Source organism: Vicugna pacos, chromosome 35 (genome assembly GCF_048564905.1).
Source record: "Vicugna pacos chromosome 35, VicPac4, whole genome shotgun sequence".
NCBI classification, from domain to species: Eukaryota; Metazoa; Chordata; class Mammalia; order Artiodactyla; family Camelidae; genus Vicugna; species Vicugna pacos.
Window position 1 is genome coordinate 3,545,262 of NC_133021.1, and position 21,186 is coordinate 3,566,447.

The following is a 21,186-nucleotide window of genomic DNA, read 5'->3' on the forward strand; positions in this document are numbered from 1 at the left end:
TTCGGTAGCCTATGCCACATGACCACCATTTCTAATAACGACAGAGCTAGAGAATTCCACAGACCGGCAAATCTTAAAAGAATTCAGCAGTTCGAAACTTATCCTAAAAGAAAGGTTGAGAATCTCCCCTGAATAGAAAAGCAGCAAGATGAAATGGAAAGAAGAGAACCATTATTGGAAATGCAAGAAGAGCATGAGCGGCAAAGAAGAAACAAGAAGAAGGCAAGGAGGACATCAAAACCCTAAAGATGGGAGAGGGAAGCAGGCAATCATAGCTAATAGTAAGCACTATCTTAAGTGAATCAGCTTATAAGACTCTCTGTTTGATGCAAACGGAGAGATGCATGGCCTGACATGTATGCAAATCAAACGAGAAGCAGAAAAGCCAAGAATCAAACAAACAAACAAGCACCAAAAGGGTACGGTTGGCTGACATATACCAAGGGAACCATGATTATTCAAAAGAAAATACTCAAGGTGATGTCAAGGATCATCCAGCACGCATCGACCCAGTATCACGGCTTGCATGTACTCAGCACACTTGTATTTGGAAATCAGAGGCGTGCATTTATATTCGTAAATATTGATCCATAAGAGCATATCGTGACCTAACACAAATGCCGATTTGGAATCAAATGGTTTCATAGTCCGTGATAAAGACTTGCAAGTCTTCCAACAGGATGAATGAATGCCATATTCTACACTACGTAGAGAAGAAATGGCATAAGCCTATAACAAAAATAAGTAGCTCTGCAAAAGTGTACTAAGAGCAAAGGAAACAGACAGTAAAGTGCACATTGGGGTTGGTTTCATTTCTAGGCATTTCAGCCCCCATGAAACCAATGGATCCATGTCTTGAGAGTGCGGGTATTTCAGCAGAAATCAACCGACGGTTATGTATTCTGGATGTACGGATATTACAGGAACATTAGATTCCTGTAGTGGGTCTCTGTGTACTGTGAACTGTTAGAAAGTTTAAAGACGTGTAAAACATCAACTGCACATGGACACACTTCCCTCCGTTGGTACTGTGCATACAGAACTGAACAAAAGGAAAGAGGGAAGAACAAAGGCCCATGGGACGCTAGTGGGTAGAATCACATTTACCTTAGGAACCTCTCGTCAGATGCAGCCCCTCTCCCAACACTGACATGATGCAGCAGCCATTGGGGATGGCAGTTAGCGGTTGGATTCCAGGTGGAATGTTGGTGTGTACCGCGAGGCTTGTTGTGGCTGGTGGATTCTAGGTAACCGGGAAGAGTTCTGTGGGTGGATCAGTGTGATGGAGGGGCTGCCGCCCTCTGTGGAGCTTGGCTTAGGTCTTTGTTTCGGGAAGCTGTGTCAGTTCGAGATACTGCTGCAGCCCAAAACCTGAGTTCACGGGTCAGTTTCCAGCACTTGAAAGGGCAGACAGTGGAAGATCTGCATGTCATCAGCTACCTGGTGAGGCTCCGCGGTACTTCCTGACTTGCCCAGTCCTTTTGAATTCGACTTTATGGGAGGCACAAAGAGATTCTGGCCGAAAACATGGCTGAACGGATTGAGGAGAGATGCGAACACATTGATGAGAGATGTTCTGCTACAATGGAGAATACTGGCCTGGAGACAGCTGGAGAGGATACCAGGCTCGAAAGACATTCATGAGGCATATTGAACCTCGCTGATACTGGCAGAAACATACGGAGCGCCAACGTGGACATGAGGAAGTTCCTCAATTCTCTGTTCCAAGAACGGGTCCAAGATCCCTGACGTCTAAAAGAGAAGAGAAGGCAGAGATGATCAAAACGCTCATGTTCTTGGAAGAGGTCGTGAGAATCCACACGTCCCAAGGGGCATTTCCAAGCCAATCAGACCAAAATGCACCAAGCCCAGGTAAGCCTTTTCCCAGGTTTTTGACTAGATAGCAAGCACTTGCTCTTCCCTCCACTCCACTCAGGCATCTATTTGGAAGGATCAGTACCTGAGCTGTAATGAAGCCATTACGAGTAGAGCAAGCACCTCTTAGAATCAGAGTTCCTCTAGCTTCACACTCTGTGAACAACAGTGAACCCCTTAAAGGTCAAAGAGTCTCGACTGAAATAGATAGGAATTGAATACTTAGCTCCCACAAAGAAATGATGGCCTTCTGCTAGATTCAGGAAATGCTGGGTTTACGTCTTCTCTGGGATGAAGGGAGTGTGGTAAGTGAGGGGAATCTTTGACTGAACTTGAATATGAATCAGGCCTCCATTTTTCAAGAAGTTCTAGATAAATAGTATAAGTCAGATAGTGAACTGAACTGTAAAGGTCGCCAATGGCATTAAAGACACAGCTTATGTGGACTGTCTTTCACTTGAGTCAAGCCCCCGGGGGCACTATATCATGGGGGTGCAGACTTGGTTGCGTTCCATTTCTGTACCCAACATGATCGGATGATAAAGCGTTCTCATCACTGATAGAAGAACACCTGGTTCTCAATAGACTAGCCTAGCTGCAGCAGGGTTCTCATAGCTATAATGCCTCTAGGTGCTTTTGGATTCAAACCTAAATGTGTATGTTTGGTTTGTTTTCTCTTGTATTGCCCAAGAGAGGGATGTTACCCCTTGAAATGCCAACATTGGCCAGAAGGTGTCATTGGAAGTAAAGGGCACCACATGCACAAGTGAATCCAAGGTTGGGGGTTGTTTCATTTCTCCAATACTTATTTCATGGCTCCTGTTGGTTTCGGAGGCTTCAACAGTAAAGAGTTGACATGACCCCTTTAACAGTTTGGACTGCTAGTTTGCATTCTATCTGTCTATGTTTTCCTTAGAGCTGACAAAATGGTACCAAAATTGTCAAGTCTTGATTCTAGGTCGATTTAGTATCTTTCAGAAACTAACTTCATTTTCGTATAACTCCCAAAACATGTAAATCAATTCTATTAAACTTATTAAAGGCTGCAAATGAGATATCAAGACAATGTCAAAACTAGAGGCTTCGGGCAATCCCTCCCACCACGGCTGTATGGAAACAAAGAGATAAACCAAAACCACATTTCTGTGAAATGTATCTGGAAAGGGTTGATTCATCGATGCCCAGTTGGAAGAGAAGCAGTGCAACATGCGCTCACTCGCTCCCATGTACGCAGCAATGGAAACATCCCCTCACCCAGCCCTTGGCACAGAACACTTGCCGAAGAGAGGTCTGTTTCTTCCAAAGACAGGATGAGGCCACAGAACACATGGAAGCAGGAGAAGGCAAAGCAGAGAATGGAAGCCAGTGCAGGGTCTGACCCCTGATGATTGAGCAGCAAATGTGAAACTCTGTTTCAATTGGAAGCACACTCTCAAGTGGACAGGAGACATGGGACTGAAGGTGAGGCGCTGAGTGTTAGAAGAGTGCACAGCAGATGCTTGGCTGACAGAACTCAAAGAAACCAGCGCAAAATATCCCCACAGTTGATTCTGGGACCAAGAAGCGAGCTGCCAAATTTGAGGTAGCAAAGTCAGCGGTCAATGAGGGATAGGGCTACGGATGATGGCACATGCTGAGTCTCAGGGACCTGGAGTGTGTTGTGGGATGTGGTGGGTCCAATCAAGAGAGGAAACCGACCTGTGACCTCAATGAGAATGCAACCACACTGGCGCGCGCGGTTGAGGTTATCGATATGTCCCATGGCCACACCCAGTGCATCTGCAGGACCAGGGACCAATTTGGCATTTTGCCAACAGAGCACGTGTGAGGCTGAATCTGAGATATCGTGCCTCTGGTCTGAGGGATACAGGGGGCCTTGGGTTTGATATCAGAATGAAAAGCCTTAGGATCGGCTACATTCATAACCTGGGCTGGGATTACTGTTTGGTTTGAGGCACAGGATCGCAACAGCTCTGCGGTTGCCTTCGTGCACCCGTGCCACAAGGATGAGAGGACAAGGAAGAGTGGTCCAAGTCCACAGCGTGTGAAGAGGAAGCATTTCCTTCAGCATTATCTCCCAGAAGAAGATGCTGCATTTTGGATGGCACCGGAACGGTACAGCACCGAGGACAACAAGGTCGTTCTGCGGGAACATTCCAGCAGGCCCTGATGTGTGACATCCATAGATCTGCTTCCACTGGGGTTTCTGTAGACAGAGAAGCCATGGGAAGACCTGGTTTCATTGGGACATAGCCGTGGCACTACAAAGCACAAGTGAACTCTCATTTGGCTGTTTTGGAAACACTCCAAAAGGACATAGAGCACAATGCAGAGCTGAGAACCTTTAGAAGCTTCATTTCCACAAGAGGAAGTGTCCTGTGCACTTTCAGAATTGTGAGATAAGCGTAATCACCATGAAGTCTTGTTAATCGAAACATTATGGTGTGTTCATCACAACTAAGGCAACACCAGAAATTGGAGATATACCAGACAACACACACAGGAACAGGACATGGCATCAATGTCAAGGACAAATTGTCCTCATAGAAATCCCATGGAATTGCGTAGAGCCAAGAGTCTAAAGTTTTCACTTCACAAAGCCCTAGATGTCTACATTAGATACCTGATAATACCTGACCAGTAGAGATGAAATATACAGTAAAAGAAACAGGAAGTACCACTTTCAGTTCCAAAGAGATTGAAGGCCCAAAAGATAAGCTTTCACACAACTAGACTGCGAAACGCTATCCAGAGCAAGTATTGAAAATGGAGGTGAGGGAAACACTGAAGAACAACAGTGTCTCAGAATCACAAAAGGCAGAATACCAGAAAAGAGGAAGAGAAAGCCTAAAGACGAGCCAAATAATATCAGAAAACTCAAAGGATGGGATAATATCAGGGCTCAAATTCAGTCCTAAGCAGACTAGGTAATGCAGAGGGACGCGTGAATGACTCTGAAGACAGGGGAACAGAAATCCCTCGGGCAGAAGCAGACCAATGAAAACACTGCTGTTGAATCCTGGGGTAAGACAAGGCATAAAAGAATAGGATTCCTAAGAGTCCCAGATGGAAAAGCAAGAGATAAAGAAACAAAAAATGTCTGAAAAGTTATCTGTAGGAAAATCAGACTGAAACTTGTTGAAACCCACGAAAGAATCATCTATGCGAACTCAGGAATTACACAGCGTCCAAAGGAGGTGGAATCCCAATAGATCTACCAGCAGCTGTATGATTCAAATCAACAAAGTTCATGAGCATCCCAGTGATTTAAAATGCACCTGGAGGAAAGCAACATGGTCACAAGAGAACCTCCAGAGGGGTTTCAGCTGATATCTCGGCAGCAATACTGGAAAACAGGGAGGAGTGTCAGGACATAGAGCAATCCTGAATGGCAAAGTGCTGCCATTTCGGTAGCCTATGCCACATGACCACCATTTCTAGTAACGGCAGAGCTAGAGACTTCCACAGACCGGCAAATCTTAAAAGAATTCAGCAGTTCGAAACTTATCCTAAAAGAAAGGTTGAGAATCTCCCCTGAATAGAAAAGCAGCAAGATGAAATGGAAAGAAGAGAACCATTATTGGAAATGCAAGAAGAGCATGAGCGGCAAAGAAGAAACAAGAAGAAGGCAAGGAGGACATCAAAACCCTAAAGATGGGAGAGGGAAGCAGGAAATCATAGCTGATAGTAAGCACTATCTTAAGTGAATCAGCTGATAAAACTCTCTGTTTGATGCAAACGGAGAGATGCATGGCCTGACATGTTTGCAAATCAAACGAGAAGCAGAAAAGCCAAGAATCAAACAAACAAACAAGCACCAAAAGGGTACGGTTGGCTGACATATACCAAGGGAACCATGATTATTCAAAAGAAAATACTCAAGGTGATGTCAAGGATCATCCAGCACGCATCGACCCAGTATCACGGCTTGCATGTATTCAGCACACTTGTATTTGGAAATCAGAGGCGTGCATTTATATTCGTAAATATTGATCCATAAGAGCATATCGTGACCTAACCCAAATGCCGATTTGGAATCAAATGGTTTCATAGTCCGTGATAAAGACTTGCAAGTCTTCCAACAGGATGAATGAATGCCATACTCTACACTACGTAGAGAAGAAATGGCATAAGCCTATAACAAAGATAAGTAGCTCTGCAAAAGTGTACTAAGAGCAAAGGAAACAGACATTAAAGTGCACATTGGGGTTGGTTTCATTTCTAGGCATTTCAGCCCCCATGAAACCAATGGATCCATGTCTTGAGAGTGCGGGTATTTCAGCAGAAATCAACCGACGGTTATGTATTCTGGATGTACGGATATTACAGGAACATAAGATTCCTGTAGTGGGTCTCTTTGTACCGTGAACTGTTAGAAAGTTTAAAGACGTGTAAAACATCAACTGCAAATGGACACACTTCCCTCCGTTGGTACTGTGCATACAGAACTGAACAAAAGGAAAGAGGGAAGAACAAAGGCCCATGGGACGCTAGTGGGTAGAATCACATTTACCTTAGGATCCTCTCATCAGATGCAGCCCCTCCGCCAACACTGACAAGATGCAGCAGCCATTGGGGATGGCAGTTAGCGGTTGGATTCCAGGTGGAATGTTGGTGTGTACCGCGAGGCTTGATGTGGCTGGTGGATCCTAGGTAACCGGGAAGAGTTCTGTGGGTGGATCAGTGTGATGGAGGGGCTGCCGCCCTCTGTGGAGCTTGGCTTAGGTCTTTGTTTCGGGAAGCTGTGTCAGTTCGAGATACTGCTGCAGCCCAAAACCTGAGTTCACGGGTCAGTTTCCAGCACTTGAAAGGGCAGACAGTGGAAGATCTGCATGTCATCAGCTACCTGGTGAGGCTCCGAGGTAGTTTCTGACTTGCCCAGTCCTTTTGAATTCGACTTTATGGGAGACACAAAGAGATTCTGGCCGAAAGCCTGGCTGAACGGATTGAGGAGAGATGCGAACACATTGATGAGAGATGTTCTGCTACAATGGAGAATACTGGCCTGGAGACAGCTGTAGAGGATACCAGGCTCGAAAGACATTCATGAGACATATTGAACCTCGCTGAAACTGGCAGAAACATACGGAGCGCCAACGTGGACATGAGGAAGTTCCTCAATTCTCTGCTCCAAGAACGGGTCCAAGATCCCTGACGTCTAAAAGAGAAGAGAAGGCAGAGATGATCAAAACGCTCATGTTCTTGGAAGAGGTCGTGAGAATCCACACGTCCCAAGGGGCATTTCCATGCCAATCAGACCAAAATGCACCAAGCCCAGGTAAGAGTTTTCCCAGGTTTGGGCCTAGCTTGCAAGCACTTGCTCTTCCCTCCACTCCACTCAGGCATCTATTTGGAAGGATCAGTACCTGAGCTGCAATGAAGCCATTACGAGAAGAGCAAGCCCCTCCTAGAATCAGAGTTCCTCTAGCTTCACACTCTGTGAACAACAGTGAACCCCTTAAAGGTCAAAGAGTCTCGACTGAAATAGATAGGAATTGAATCCTTAGCTCCCACAAAGAAACCATGGCCTTCTGCTAGATTCATCAAATGCTGGGTTTATGTCTTCTCTGGGGTGAAGGGAGTGTGGTAAGTGAGGGGAGTCTTTGACTGAACTTGAATATGTATTAGGACTCCGTTATTCACGACAGTCTAGGTAAATAGTATAAGTCAGATAGTGAACTGAACTGTAAAGGTCGCCAATGGCATTAAAGACACAGTTTATGTGGACAGTCTTTCACTTGAGTCAAGCCCCCGGGGGCACTATATCATGGTGGTGCAGACTTGGTTGCGTTCCATTGCTGTACCCGACATGATCGGATGATTAAGCGTTCTCATCACTGATAGAAGAACACCTGGTTCTCAATAGCCTAGCCTAGCTGCAGCAGGGTTCTCATAGCTATAATGCCTCTAGGTGCTTTTGGATTCAAACCTAAATGTGTATGTTTGGTTTGTTTTCTCTTGTATTTTCCTAGAGAGGGATGTTACCCCTTGAAATGCCAACATTGGCCAGAAGGTGTCATTGGGAGTAAAGGGCACCACGTGCACAAGTGAATCCAAGGTTGGGGGTTGTTTCATTTCTCCAATAGTTATTTCATGGCTCCTGTTGGTTTCGGAGGCTTCAACAGTAAACAGTTGACATGACCCCTTTAACAGTTTGGACTGCTAGTTTGCATTCTATCTGTCTATGTTTTCCTTAGAGCTGACAAAATGGTACCAAAATTGTCAAGTCTTGATTCTAGGTCGATTTAGTATCTTTCAGAAACTAACTTCATTTTCGTATAACTCCCAAAACATGTAAATCAATTCTATTAAACTTTTTAAAGGCTGCAAATGAGATATCAAGACAATGTCAAAACTAGTGGCTTTGGACAATCCCTCCCACCACGGCTGTATGGAAACAAAGAGCTAAACCAAAACCACATTTCTGTGAAATGTATCTGGAAAGGGTTGATTCCTCGATGCCCAGTTGGCAGAGAAGCAGTGCAACCTGCGCTCACTCGCTCCCATGTACGCAGCAATGGAAACATCCCCTCACCCAACCCTTGGCACAGAACACTTGCCGAAGAGAGGTCTGTTTCTTCCAAAGACAGGATGAGGCCACAGAACACCTGGAAGCAGGAGAAGGCAAAGCAGAGAATGGAAGCCAGTGCAGGTTCTGACCCCTGGTGATTGAGCAGCAAATGTGAAACTCTGTTTCACTTGGAAGCACACTCTCAAGTGGACAGGAGACATGGGACTGAAGGTGAGGCGCTGAGTGTTAGAAGAGTGCACAGCAGATGCTTGGCTGACAGAACTCAAAGAAACCAGCGCAAAATATCCCCACAGTTGATTCTGGGACCAAGAACCGAGCTGCCAAATTTGAGGTAGCAAAGGCAGCGGTCAATGAGGGATAGGGCTACGGATGATGGCACACGCTGAGTCTCAGGGATCTGGAGTGCGTTGTGGGATGCGGTGGGTCCTATCAAGAGAGGAAACCGACCTGTGACCTCAATGAGAAAGCAACCACACTGGCGCGCACGGTTGAGGTTATCGATATGTCCCATGGCCACACCCAGTGCATCTGCAGGACCAGGGACCAATTTGCCATTTTGCCAACAGAGCACGTGTGAGGCTGAATCTGAGATATCGTGCCTCTGGTCTGAGGGATCCAGGGGGCCTTCGGTTTGATATCAGAATGAAAAGCCTTAGGATCGGCTACATTCATAACCTGGGCTGGGATTACTGTTGGGTTTGAGGCACAGGATCGCAACAGCTCTGCGGTTGCCTTCGTGCACCCGTGCCACAAGGATGAGAGGACAAGGAAGAGTGGTCCAAGCCCACAGCGTGAGAAGAGGAAGCATTTCCTTCAGCATTATCTCCCAGAAGAAGATGCTGCATTTTGGATGGCACCGGAACGGTACAGCACCGAGGACAACAAGGTCGTTCTGCGGGAACATTCCAGCAGGCCCTGATGTGTGACATCCATAGATCTGCTTCCACTGGGGTTTCTGTAGACAGAGAAGCCATGGGAAGACCTGGTTTCATTGGGACATAGCCGTGGCACTACAAAGCACAAGTGAACTCTCATTTGGCTGTTTTGGAAACACTCCAAAAGGACATAGAGCACAATGCAGAGCTGAGAACCTTTAGAAGCTTCATTTCCACAAGAGGAAGTGTCCTGTGCACTTTCAGAATTGTGAGATAAGCGTAATCACCATGAGGTCTTGATAATCGAAACATTATGGTGTGTTCATCACAACTAAGGCAACACCAGAAATTGGAGATATACCAGACAACACACACAGGAACAGGACATGGCATCAATGTCAAGGACAAATTGTCCTCATAGAAATCCCATGGAATTGCGTAGAGCCAAGAGTCTAAAGTTTTCACTTCACAAAGCCCTAGATGTCTACATTAGATACCTGATAATACCTGACCAGTAGAGATGAAATATACAGTAAAAGAAACAGGAAGTACCACTTTCAGTTCCAAAGAGATTGAAGGCCCAAAAGATAAGCTTTCACACAACTAGACTGCGAAACGCTATCCAGAGCAAGTATTGAAAATGGAGGTGAGGGAAACACTGAAGAACAACAGTGTCTCAGAATCACAAAAGGCAGAATACCAGAAAAGGGGAAGAGAAAGCCTAAAGACGAGCCAAATAATATCAGAAAACTCAAAGGATGGGATAATATCAGGGCTCAAATTCAGTCCTAAGCAGACTAGGTAATGCAGAGGGACGCGTGAATGACTCTGAAGACAGGGGAACAGAAATCCCTCGGGCAGAAGCAGACCAATGAAAACACTGCTGTTGAATCCTGGGGTAAGACAAGGCATAAAAGAATAGGATTCCTAAGAGTCCCAGATGGAAAAGCAAGAGATAAAGAAACAAAAAATGTCTGAAAAGTTATCTGTAGGAAAATCAGACTGAAACTTGTTGAAACCCAAGAAAGAATCATCTATGCGAACTCAGGAAGTACACAGCGTCCAAAGGAGGTGGAATCCCAATAGATCTACCAGCAGCTGTATGATTCAAATCAACAAAGTTCATGAGCATCCCAGTGATTTAAAATGCACCTGGAGGAAAGCAACATGGTCACAAGAGAACCTCCAGAGGGGTTTCAGCTGATATCTCGGCAGCAATACTGGAAAACAGGGAGGAGTGTCAGGACATAGAGCAATCCTGAATGGCAAAGTGCTGCCATTTCGGTAGCCTATGCCACATGACCACCATTTCTAGTAACGGCAGAGCTAGAGACTTCCACAGACCGGCAAATCTTAAAAGAATTCAGCAGTTCGAAACTTATCCTAAAAGAAAGGTTGAGAATCTCCCCTGAATAGAAAAGCAGCAAGATGAAATGGAAAGAAGAGAACCATTATTGGAAATGCAAGAAGAGCATGAGCGGCAAAGAAGAAACAAGAAGAAGGCAAGGAGGACATCAAAACCCTAAAGATGGGAGAGGGAAGCAGGAAATCATAGCTGATAGTAAGCACTATCTTAAGTGAATCAGCTGATAAAACTCTCTGTTTGATGCAAACGGAGGGATGCATGGCCTGACATGTTTGCAAATCAAACGAGAAGCAGAAAAGCCAAGAATCAAACAAACAAACAAGCACCAAAAGGGTACGGTTGGCTGACATATACCAAGGGAACCATGATTATTCAAAAGAAAATACTCAAGGTGATGTCAAGGATCATCCAGCACGCATCGACCCAGTATCACGGCTTGCATGTATTCAGCACACTTGTATTTGGAAATCAGAGGCGTGCATTTATATTCGTAAATATTGATCCATAAGAGCATATCGTGACCTAACCCAAATGCCGATTTGGAATCAAATGGTTTCATAGTCCGTGATAAAGACTTGCAAGTCTTCCAACAGGATGAATGAATGCCATACTCTACACTACGTAGAGAAGAAATGGCATAAGCCTATAACAAAGATAAGTCGCTCTGCAAAAGTGTACTAAGAGCAAAGGAAACAGACAGTAAAGTGCACATTGGGGTTGGTTTCATTTCTAGGCATTTCAGCCCCCATGAAACCAATGGATCCATGTCTTGAGAGTGCGGGTATTTCAGCAGAAATCAACCGACGGTTATGTATTCTGGATGTACGGATATTACAGGAACATAAGATTCCTGTAGTGGGTCTCTTTGTACCGTGAACTGTTAGAAAGTTTAAAGACGTGTAAAACATCAACTGCAAATGGACACACTTCCCTCCGTTGGTACTGTGCATACAGAACTGAACAAAAGGAAAGAGGGAAGAACAAAGGCCCATGGGACGCTAGTGGGTAGAATCACATTTACCTTAGGATCCTCTCATCAGATGCAGCCCCTCCGCCAACACTGACAAGATGCAGCAGCCATTGGGGATGGCAGTTAGCGGTTGGATTCCAGGTGGAATGTTGGTGTGTACCGCGAGGCTTGATGTGGCTGGTGGATCCTAGGTAACCGGGAAGAGTTCTGTGGGTGGATCAGTGTGATGGAGGGGCTGCCGCCCTCTGTGGAGCTTGGCTTAGGTCTTTGTTTCGGGAAGCTGTGTCAGTTCGAGATACTGCTGCAGCCCAAAACCTGAGTTCACGGGTCAGTTTCCAGCACTTGAAAGGGCAGACAGTGGAAGATCTGCATGTCATCAGCTACCTGGTGAGGCTCCGAGGTAGTTTCTGACTTGCCCAGTCCTTTTGAATTCGACTTTATGGGAGACACAAAGAGATTCTGGCCGAAAGCCTGGCTGAACGGATTGAGGAGAGATGCGAACACATTGATGAGAGATGTTCTGCTACAATGGAGAATACTGGCCTGGAGACAGCTGTAGAGGATACCAGGCTCGAAAGACATTCATGAGACATATTGAACCTCGCTGATACTGGCAGAAACATACGGAGCGCCAACGTGGACATGAGGAAGTTCCTCAATTCTCTGCTCCAAGAACGGGTCCAAGATCCCTGACGTCTAAAAGAGAAGAGAAGGCAGAGGTGATCAAAACGCTCATGTTCTTGGAAGAGGTCGTGAGAATCCACACGTCCCAAGGGGCATTTCCATGCCAATCAGACCAAAATGCACCAAGCCCAGGTAAGAGTTTTCCCAGGTTTGGGCCTAGCTTGCAAGCACTTGCTCTTCCCTCCACTCCACTCAGGCATCTATTTGGAAGGATCAGTACCTGAGCTGCAATGAAGCCATTACGAGAAGAGCAAGCCGCTCCTAGAATCAGAGTTCCTCTAGCTTCACACTCTGTGAACAACAGTGAACCCCTTAAAGGTCAAAGAGTCTCGACTGAAATAGATAGGAATTGAATACTTAGCTCCCACAAAGAAACAATGGCCTTCTGCTAGATTCAGCAAATGCTGGGTTTATGTCTTCTCTGGGGTGAAGGGAGTGTGGTAAGTGAGGGGAGTCTTTGACTGAACTTGAATATGTATTAGGACTCCGTTTTTCACGACAGTCTACGTAAATAGTATAAGTCAGATAGTGAACTGAACTGTAAAGGTCGCCAATGGCATTAAAGACACAGCTTATGTGGACCGTCTTTCACTTGAGTCAAGCCCCCGGGGGCACTATATCATGGGGGTGCAGACTTGGTTGCGTTCCATTGCTGTACCCGACATGATCGGATGATTAAGCGTTCTCATCACTGATAGAAGAACACCTGGTTCTCAATAGCCTAGCCTAGCTGCAGCAGGGTTCTCATAGCTATAATGCCTCTAGGTGCTTTTGGATTCAAATCTAAATGTGTATGTTTGGTTTGTTTTCTCTTGTATTTTCCTAGAGAGGGATGTTACCCCTTGAAATGCCAACATTGGCCAGAAGGTGTCATTGGGAGTAAAGGGCACCACGTGCACAAGTGAATCCAAGGTTGGGGGTTGTTTCATTTCTCCAATAGTTATTTCATGGCTCCTGTTGGTTTCGGAGGCTTCAACAGTAAAGAGTTGACATGACCCCTTTAACAGTTTGGACTGCTAGTTTGCATTCTATCTGTCTATGTTTTCCTTAGAGCTGACAAAATGGTACCAAAATTGTCAAGTCTTGATTCTAGGTCGATTTAGTATCTTTCAGAAACTAACTTCATTTTCGTATAACTCCCAAAACATGTAAATCAATTCTATTAAACTTTTTAAAGGCTGCAAATGAGATATCAAGACAATGTCAAAACTAGTGGCTTCGGACAATCCCTCCCACCACGGCTGTATGGAAACAAAGAGCTAAACCAAAACCACATTTCTGTGAAATGTATCTGGAAAGGGTTGATTCCTCGATGCCCAGTTGGCAGAGAAGCAGTGCAACCTGCGCTCACTCGCTCCCATGTACGCAGCAATGGAAACATCCCCTCACCCAGCCCTTGGCACAGAACACTTGCCGAAGAGAGGTCTGTTTCTTCCAAAGACAGGATGAGGCCACAGAACACCTGGAAGCAGGAGAAGGCAAAGCAGAGAATGGAAGCCAGTGCAGGGTCTGACCCCTGGTGATTGAGCAGCAAATGTGAAACTCTGTTTCACTTGGAAGCACACTCTCAAGTGGACAGGAGACATGGGACTGAAGGTGAGGCGCTGAGTGTTAGAAGAGTGCACAGCAGATGCTTGGCTGACAGAACTCAAAGAAACCAGCGCAAAATATCCCCACAGTTGATTCTGGGACCAAGAAGCGAGCTGCCAAATTTGAGGTAGCAAAGGCAGCGGTCAATGAGGGATAGGGCTACGGATGATGGCACACGCTGAGTCTCAGGGATCTGGAGTGCGTTGTGGGATGCGGTGGGTCCTATCAAGAGAGGAAACCGACCTGTGACCTCAATGAGAAAGCAACCACACTGGCGCGCGCGGTTGAGGTTATCGATATGTCCCATGGCCACACCCAGTGCATCTGCAGGACCAGGGACCAATTTGCCATTTTCCCAACAGAGCACGTGTGAGGCTGAATCTGAGATATCGTGTCTCTGGTCTGAGGGATCCAGGGGGCCTTGGGTTTGATATCAGAATGAAAAGCCTTAGGATCGGCTACATTCATAACCTGGGCTGGGATTACTGTTTGGTTTGAGGCACAGGATCGCAACAGCTCTGCGGTTGCCTTCGTGCACCCGTGCCACAAGGATGAGAGGACAAGGAAGAGTGGTCCAAGTCCACAGCGTGACAAGAGGAAGCATTTCCTTCAGCATTATCTCCCAGAAGAAGATGCTGCATTTCGGATGGCACCGGAACGGTACAGCACCGAGGACAACAAGGTCGTTCTGCGGGAACATTCCAGCAGGCCCTGATGTGTGACATCCATAGATCTGCTTCCACTGGGGTTTCTGTAGACAGAGAAGCCATGGGAAGACCTGGTTTCATTGGGACATAGCCGTGGCACTACAAAGCACAAGTGAACTCTCATTTGGCTGTTTTGGAAACACTCCAAAAGGACATAGAGCACAATGCAGAGCTGAGAACCTTTAGAAGCTTCATTTCCACAAGAGGAAGTGTCCTGTGCACTTTCAGAATTGTGAGATAAGCGTAATCACCATGAGGTCATGTTAATCGAAACATTATGGTGTGTTCATCACAACTAAGGCAACACCAGAAATTGGAGATATACCAGACAACACACACAGGAACAGGACATGGCATCAATGTCAAGGACAAATTGTCCTCATTGAAATCCCATGGAATTGCATAGAGCCAAGAGTCTAAAGTTTTCACCTCACAAAGCCCTAGATGTCTACATTAGATACCTGATAATACCTGACCAGTAGAGATGAAATATACAGTAAAAGAAACAGGAAGTACCACTTTCAGTTCCAAAGAGATTGAAGGCCCAAAAGATAAGCTTTCACACAACTAGACTGCGAAACGCTATCCAGAGCAAGTATTGAAAATGGAGGTGAGGGAAACACTGAAGAACAACAGTGTCTCAGAATCACAAAAGGCAGAATACCAGAAAAGGGGAAGAGAAAGCCTAAATACAAGCCAAATAATATCAGAAAACTCAAAGGATGGGATAATATCAGGGCTCAAATTCAGTCCTAAGCAGACTAGGTAATGCAGAGGGACGCGTGAATGACTCTGAAGACAGGGGAACAGAAATCCCTCGGGCAGAAGCAGACCAATGAAAACACTGCTGTTGAATCCTGGGGTAAGACAAGGCATAAAAGAATAGGATTCCTAAGAGTCCCACATGGAAAAGCAAGAGATAAAGAAACAAAAAATGTCTGAAAAGTTATCTGTAGGAAAATCAGACTGAAACTTGTTGAAACCCAAGAAAGAATCATCTATGCGAACTCAGGAAGTACACAGCGTCCAAAGGAGGTGGAATCCCAATAGATCTACCAGCAGCTGTATGATTCAAATCAACAAAGTTCATGAGCATCCCAGTGATTTAAAATGCACCTGGAGGAAAGCAACATGGTCACAAGAGAACCTCCAGAGGGGTTTCAGCTGATATCTCGGCAGCAATACTGGAAAACAGGGAGGAGTGTCAGGACATAGAGCAATCCTGAATGGCAAAGTGCTGCCATTTCGGTAGCCTATGCCACATGACCACCATTTCTAGTAACGGCAGAGCTAGAGACTTCCACAGACCGGCAAATCTTAAAAGAATTCAGCAGTTCGAAACTTATCCTAAAAGAAAGGTTGAGAATCTCCCCTGAATAGAAAAGCAGCAAGATGAAATGGAAAGAAGAGAACCATTATTGGAAATGCAAGAAGAGCATGAGCGGCAAAGAAGAAACAAGAAGAAGGCAAGGAGGACATCAAAACACTAAAGATGGGAGAGGGAAGCAGGAAATCATAGCTGATAGTAAGCACTATCTTAAGTGAATCAGCTGATAAAACTCTCTGTTTGATGCAAACGGAGAGATGCATGGCCTGACATGTTTGCAAATCAAACGAGAAGCAGAAAAGCCAAGAATCCAACAAACAAACAAGCACCAAAAGGGTACGGTTGGCTGACATATACCAAGGGAACCATGATTATTCAAAAGAAAATACTCAAGGTGATGTCAAGGATCATCCAGCACGCATCGACCCAGTATCACGGCTTGCATGTACTCAGCACACTTGTATTTGGAAATCAGAGGCGTGCATTTATATTCGTAAATATTGATCCATAAGAGCATATCGTGACCTAACCCAAATGCCGATTTGGAATCAAATGGTTTCATAGTCCGTGATAAAGACTTGCAAGTCTTCCAACAGGATGAATGAATGCCATACTCTACACTACGTAGAGAAGAAATGGCATAAGCCTATAACAAAGATAAGTCGCTCTGCAAAAGTGTACTAAGAGCAAAGGAAACAGACAGTAAAGTGCACATTGGGGTTGGTTTCATTTCTAGGCATTTCAGCCCCCATGAAACCAATGGATCCATGTCTTGAGAGTGCGGGTATTTCAGCAGAAATCAACCGACGGTTATGTATTCTGGATGTACGGATATTACAGGAACATAAGATTCCTGTAGTGGGTCTCTGTGTACCGTGAACTGTTAGAAAGTTTAAAGACGTGTAAAACATCAACTGCAAATGGACACACTTCCCTCCGTTGGTACTGTGCATACAGAACTGAACAAAAGGAAAGAGGGAAGAACAAAGGCCCATGGGACGCTAGTGGGTAGAATCACATTTACCTTAGGATCCTCTCATCAGATGCAGCCCCTCCGCCAACACTGACAAGATGCAGCACCCACTGGGGATGGCAGTTAGCGGTTGGATTCCAGGTGGAATGTTGGTGTGTACCGCGAGGCTGGTTGTGGCTGGTGGATCCTAGGTAACCGGGAAGAGTTCTGTGGGTGGATCAGTGTGATGGAGGGGCTGCCGCCCTCTGTGGAGCTTGGCTTAGGTCTTTGTTTCGGGAAGCTGTGTCAGTTCGAGATACTGCTGCAGCCCAAAACCTGAGTTCACGGGTCAGTTTCCAGCACTTGAAAGGGCAGACAGTGGAAGATCTGCATGTCATCAGCTACCTGGTGAGGCTCCGAGGTAGTTTCTGACTTGCCCAGTCCTTTTGAATTCGACTTTATGGGAGACACAAAGAGATTCTGGCCGAAAGCCTGGCTGAACGGATTGAGGAGAGATGCGAACACATTGATGAGAGATGTTCTGCTACAATGGAGAATACTGGCCTGGAGACAGCTGTAGAGGATACCAGGCTCGAAAGACATTCATGAGACATATTGAACCTCGCTGATACTGGCAGAAACATACGGAGCGCCAACGTGGACATGAGGAAGTTCCTCAATTCTCTGCTCCAAGAACGGGTCCAAGATCCCTGACGTCTAAAAGAGAAGAGAAGGCAGAGGTGATCAAAACGCTCATGTTCTTGGAAGAGGTCGTGAGAATCCACACGTCCCAAGGGGCATTTCCATGCCAATCAGACCAAAATGCACCAAGCCCAGGTAAGAGTTTTCCCAGGTTTGGGCCTAGCTTGCAAGCACTTGCTCTTCCCTCCACTCCACTCAGGCATCTATTTGGAAGGATCAGTACCTGAGCTGCAATGAAGCCATTACGAGAAGAGCAAGCCCCTCCTAGAATCAGAGTTCCTCTAGCTTCACACTCTGTGAACAACAGTGAACCCCTTAAAGGTCAAAGAGTCTCGACTGAAATAGATAGGAATTGAATACTTAGCTCCCACAAAGAAACGATGGCCTTCTGCTAGATTCAGCAAATGCTGGGTTTATGTCTTCTCTGGGGTGAAGGGAGTGTGGTAAGTGAGGGGAGTCTTTGACTGAACTTGAATATGTATTAGGACTCCGTTTTTCACGACAGTCTAGGTAAATAGTATAAGTCAGATAGTGAACTGAACTGTAAAGGTCGCCAATGGCATTAAAGACACAGATTATGTGGACCGTCTTTCACTTGAGTCAAGCCCCCGGGGGCACTATATCATGGGGGTGCAGACTTGGTTGCGTTCCATTGCTGTACCCGACATGATCGGATGATTAAGCGTTCTCATCAATGATAGAAGGACCCCTGGTTCTCAATAGCCTAGCCTAGCTGCAGCAGGGTTCTCATAGCTATAATGCCTCTAGGTGCTTTTGGATTCAAACCTAAATGTGTATGTTTGGTTTGTTTTCTCTTGTATTTTCCTAGAGAGGGATGTTACCCCTTGAAATGCCAACATTGGCCAGAAGGTGTCATTGCGAGTAAAGGGCACCACGTGCACAAGTGAATCCAAGGTTGGGGGTTGTTTCATTTCTCCAATAGTTATTTCATGGCTCCTGTTGGTTTCGGAGGCTTCAACAGTAAAGAGTTGACATGACCCCTTTAACAGTTTGGACTGCTAGTTTGCATTCTATCTGTCTATGTTTTCCTTAGAGCTGACAAAATGTTACCAAAATTGTCAAGTCTTGATTCTAGGTCGATTTAGTATCTTTCAGAAACTAACTTCATTTTCGTATAACTCCCAAAACATGTAAATCAATTCTATTAAACTTTTTAAAGGCTGCAAATGAGATATCAAGACAATGTCAAAACTAGAGTCTTCGGACAAACCCTCCCACCACGGCTGTATGGAAACAAAGAGCTAAACAAAAACCACATTTCTGTGAAATGTATCTGGAAAGGGTTGATTCCTCGATGCCCAGTTGGCAGAGAAGCAGTGCAACCTGCGCTCACTCGCTCCCATGTACTCAGCAATGGAAACATCCCCTCACCCAGCCCTTGGCAGAGAACACTTGCGGAAGAGAGGTCTGTTTCTTCCAAAGACAGGATGAGGCCACAGAACACCTGGAAGCAGGAGAAGGCAAAGCAGAGAATGGAAGCCAGTGCAGGGTCTGACCCCTGGTGATTGAGCAGCAAATGTGAAACTCTGTTTCACTTGGAAGCACACTCTCAAGTGGACAGGAGACATGGGACTGAAGGTGAGGCGCTGAGTGTTAGAAGAGTGCACAGCAGATGCTTGGCTAACAGAACTCAAAGAAACCAGCGCAAAATATCCCCACAGTTGATTCTGGGACCAAGAACCGAGCTGCCAAATTTGAGGTAGCAAAGGCAGCGGTCAATGAGGGATAGGGCTACGGATGATGGCACACGCTGAGTCTCAGGGATCTGGAGTGCGTTGTGGGATGCGGTGGGTCCTATCAAGAGAGGAAACCGACCTGTGACCTCAATGAGAAAGCAACCACACTGGCGCGCGCGGTTGAGGTTATCGATATGTTCCATGGCCATACCCAGTGCATCTGCAGGACCAGGGACCAATTTGGCATTTTGCCAACAGAGCACGTGTGAGGCTGAATCTGAGATATCGTGCCTCTGGTCTGAGGGATCCAGGGGGCCTTGGGTTTGATATCAGAATGAAAAGCCTTCGGATCGGCTACATTCATAACCTGGGCAGGGATTACTGTTTGGTTTGAGGCACAGGATCGCAACAGCTCTGCGGTTGCCTTCGTGCACCCATGCCACAAGGATGAGAGGACAAGGAAGAGTGGTCCATGTCAACAGCATGAGAAGAGGAAGCATTTCCTTCAGCATTATCTCCCAGAAGAAGATGCTGCATTTTGGATGGCACCGGAACGGTACAGCACCGAGGACACCAAGGTTGGTCTGCGGGAACATTCCAGCAGGCCCTGATGTGTGACATCCATAGATCTGCTTCCACTGGGGTTTCTGTAGACAGAGAAGCCATGGGAAGACCTGGTTTCATTGGGACATAGCCGTGGCACTACAAAGCACAAGTGAACTCTCATTTGGCTGTTTTGGAAGCACTCCAAAAGGACATAGAGCACAATGCAGAGCTGAGAACCTTTAGAAGCTTCATTTCCACAAGAGGAAGTGTCCTGTGCACTTTCAGAATTGTGAGATAAGCGTAATCACAATGAGGTCATGTTAATCGAAACATTATGGTGTGTTCATCACAACTAAGGCAACACCAGAAATTGGAGATATACCAGACAACACACACAGGAACAGGACATGGCATCAATGTCAAGGACAAATTGTCCTCATAGAAATCCCATGGAATTGCGTAGAGCCAAGAGTCTAAAGTTTTCACTTCACAAAGCCCTAGATGTCTACATTAGATACCTGATAATACCTGACCAGTAGAGATGAAATATACAGTAAAAGAAACAGGAAGTACCACTTTCAGTTCCAAAGAGATTGAAGGCCCAAAAGATAAGCTTTCAAACAACTAGACTGCGAAACGCTATCCAGAGCAAGTATTGAAAATGGAGGTGAGGGAAACACTGAAGAACAACAGTGTCTCAGAATCACAAAAGGCAGAATACCAGAAAAGGGGAAGAGAAAGCCTAAAGACGAGCCAAATAATATCAGAAAACTCAAAGGATGGGATAATATCAGGGCTCAAATTCAGTCCTAAGCAGACTAGGTAATGCAGAGGGACGCGTGAATGACTCTGAAGACAGGGGAACAGAAATCCCTCGGGCAGAAGCAGACCAATGAAAACACTGCTGTTGAATCCTGGGGTAAGACAAGGCATAAAAGAATAGGATTCCTAAGAGTCCCACATGGAAAAGCAAGAGATAAAGAAACAAAAAATGTCTGAAAAGTTATCTGTAGGAAAATCAGACTGAAACTTGTTGAAACCCAAGAAAGAATCATCTATGCGAACTCAGGAAGTACACAGCGTCCAAAGGAGGTGGAATCCCAATAGATCTACCAGCAGCTGTATGATTCAAATCAACAAAGTTCATGAGCATCCCAGTGATTTAAAATGCACCTGGAGGAAAGCAACATGGTCACAAGAGAACCTCCAGAGGGGTTTCAGCTGATATCTCGGCAGCAATACTGGAAAACAGGGAGGAGTGTCAGGACATAGACCAATCCTGAATGGCAAAGTGTTGCCATTTCGGTAGCCTATGCCACATGACCACCATTTCTAGTAACGGCAGAGCTAGAGACTTCCACAG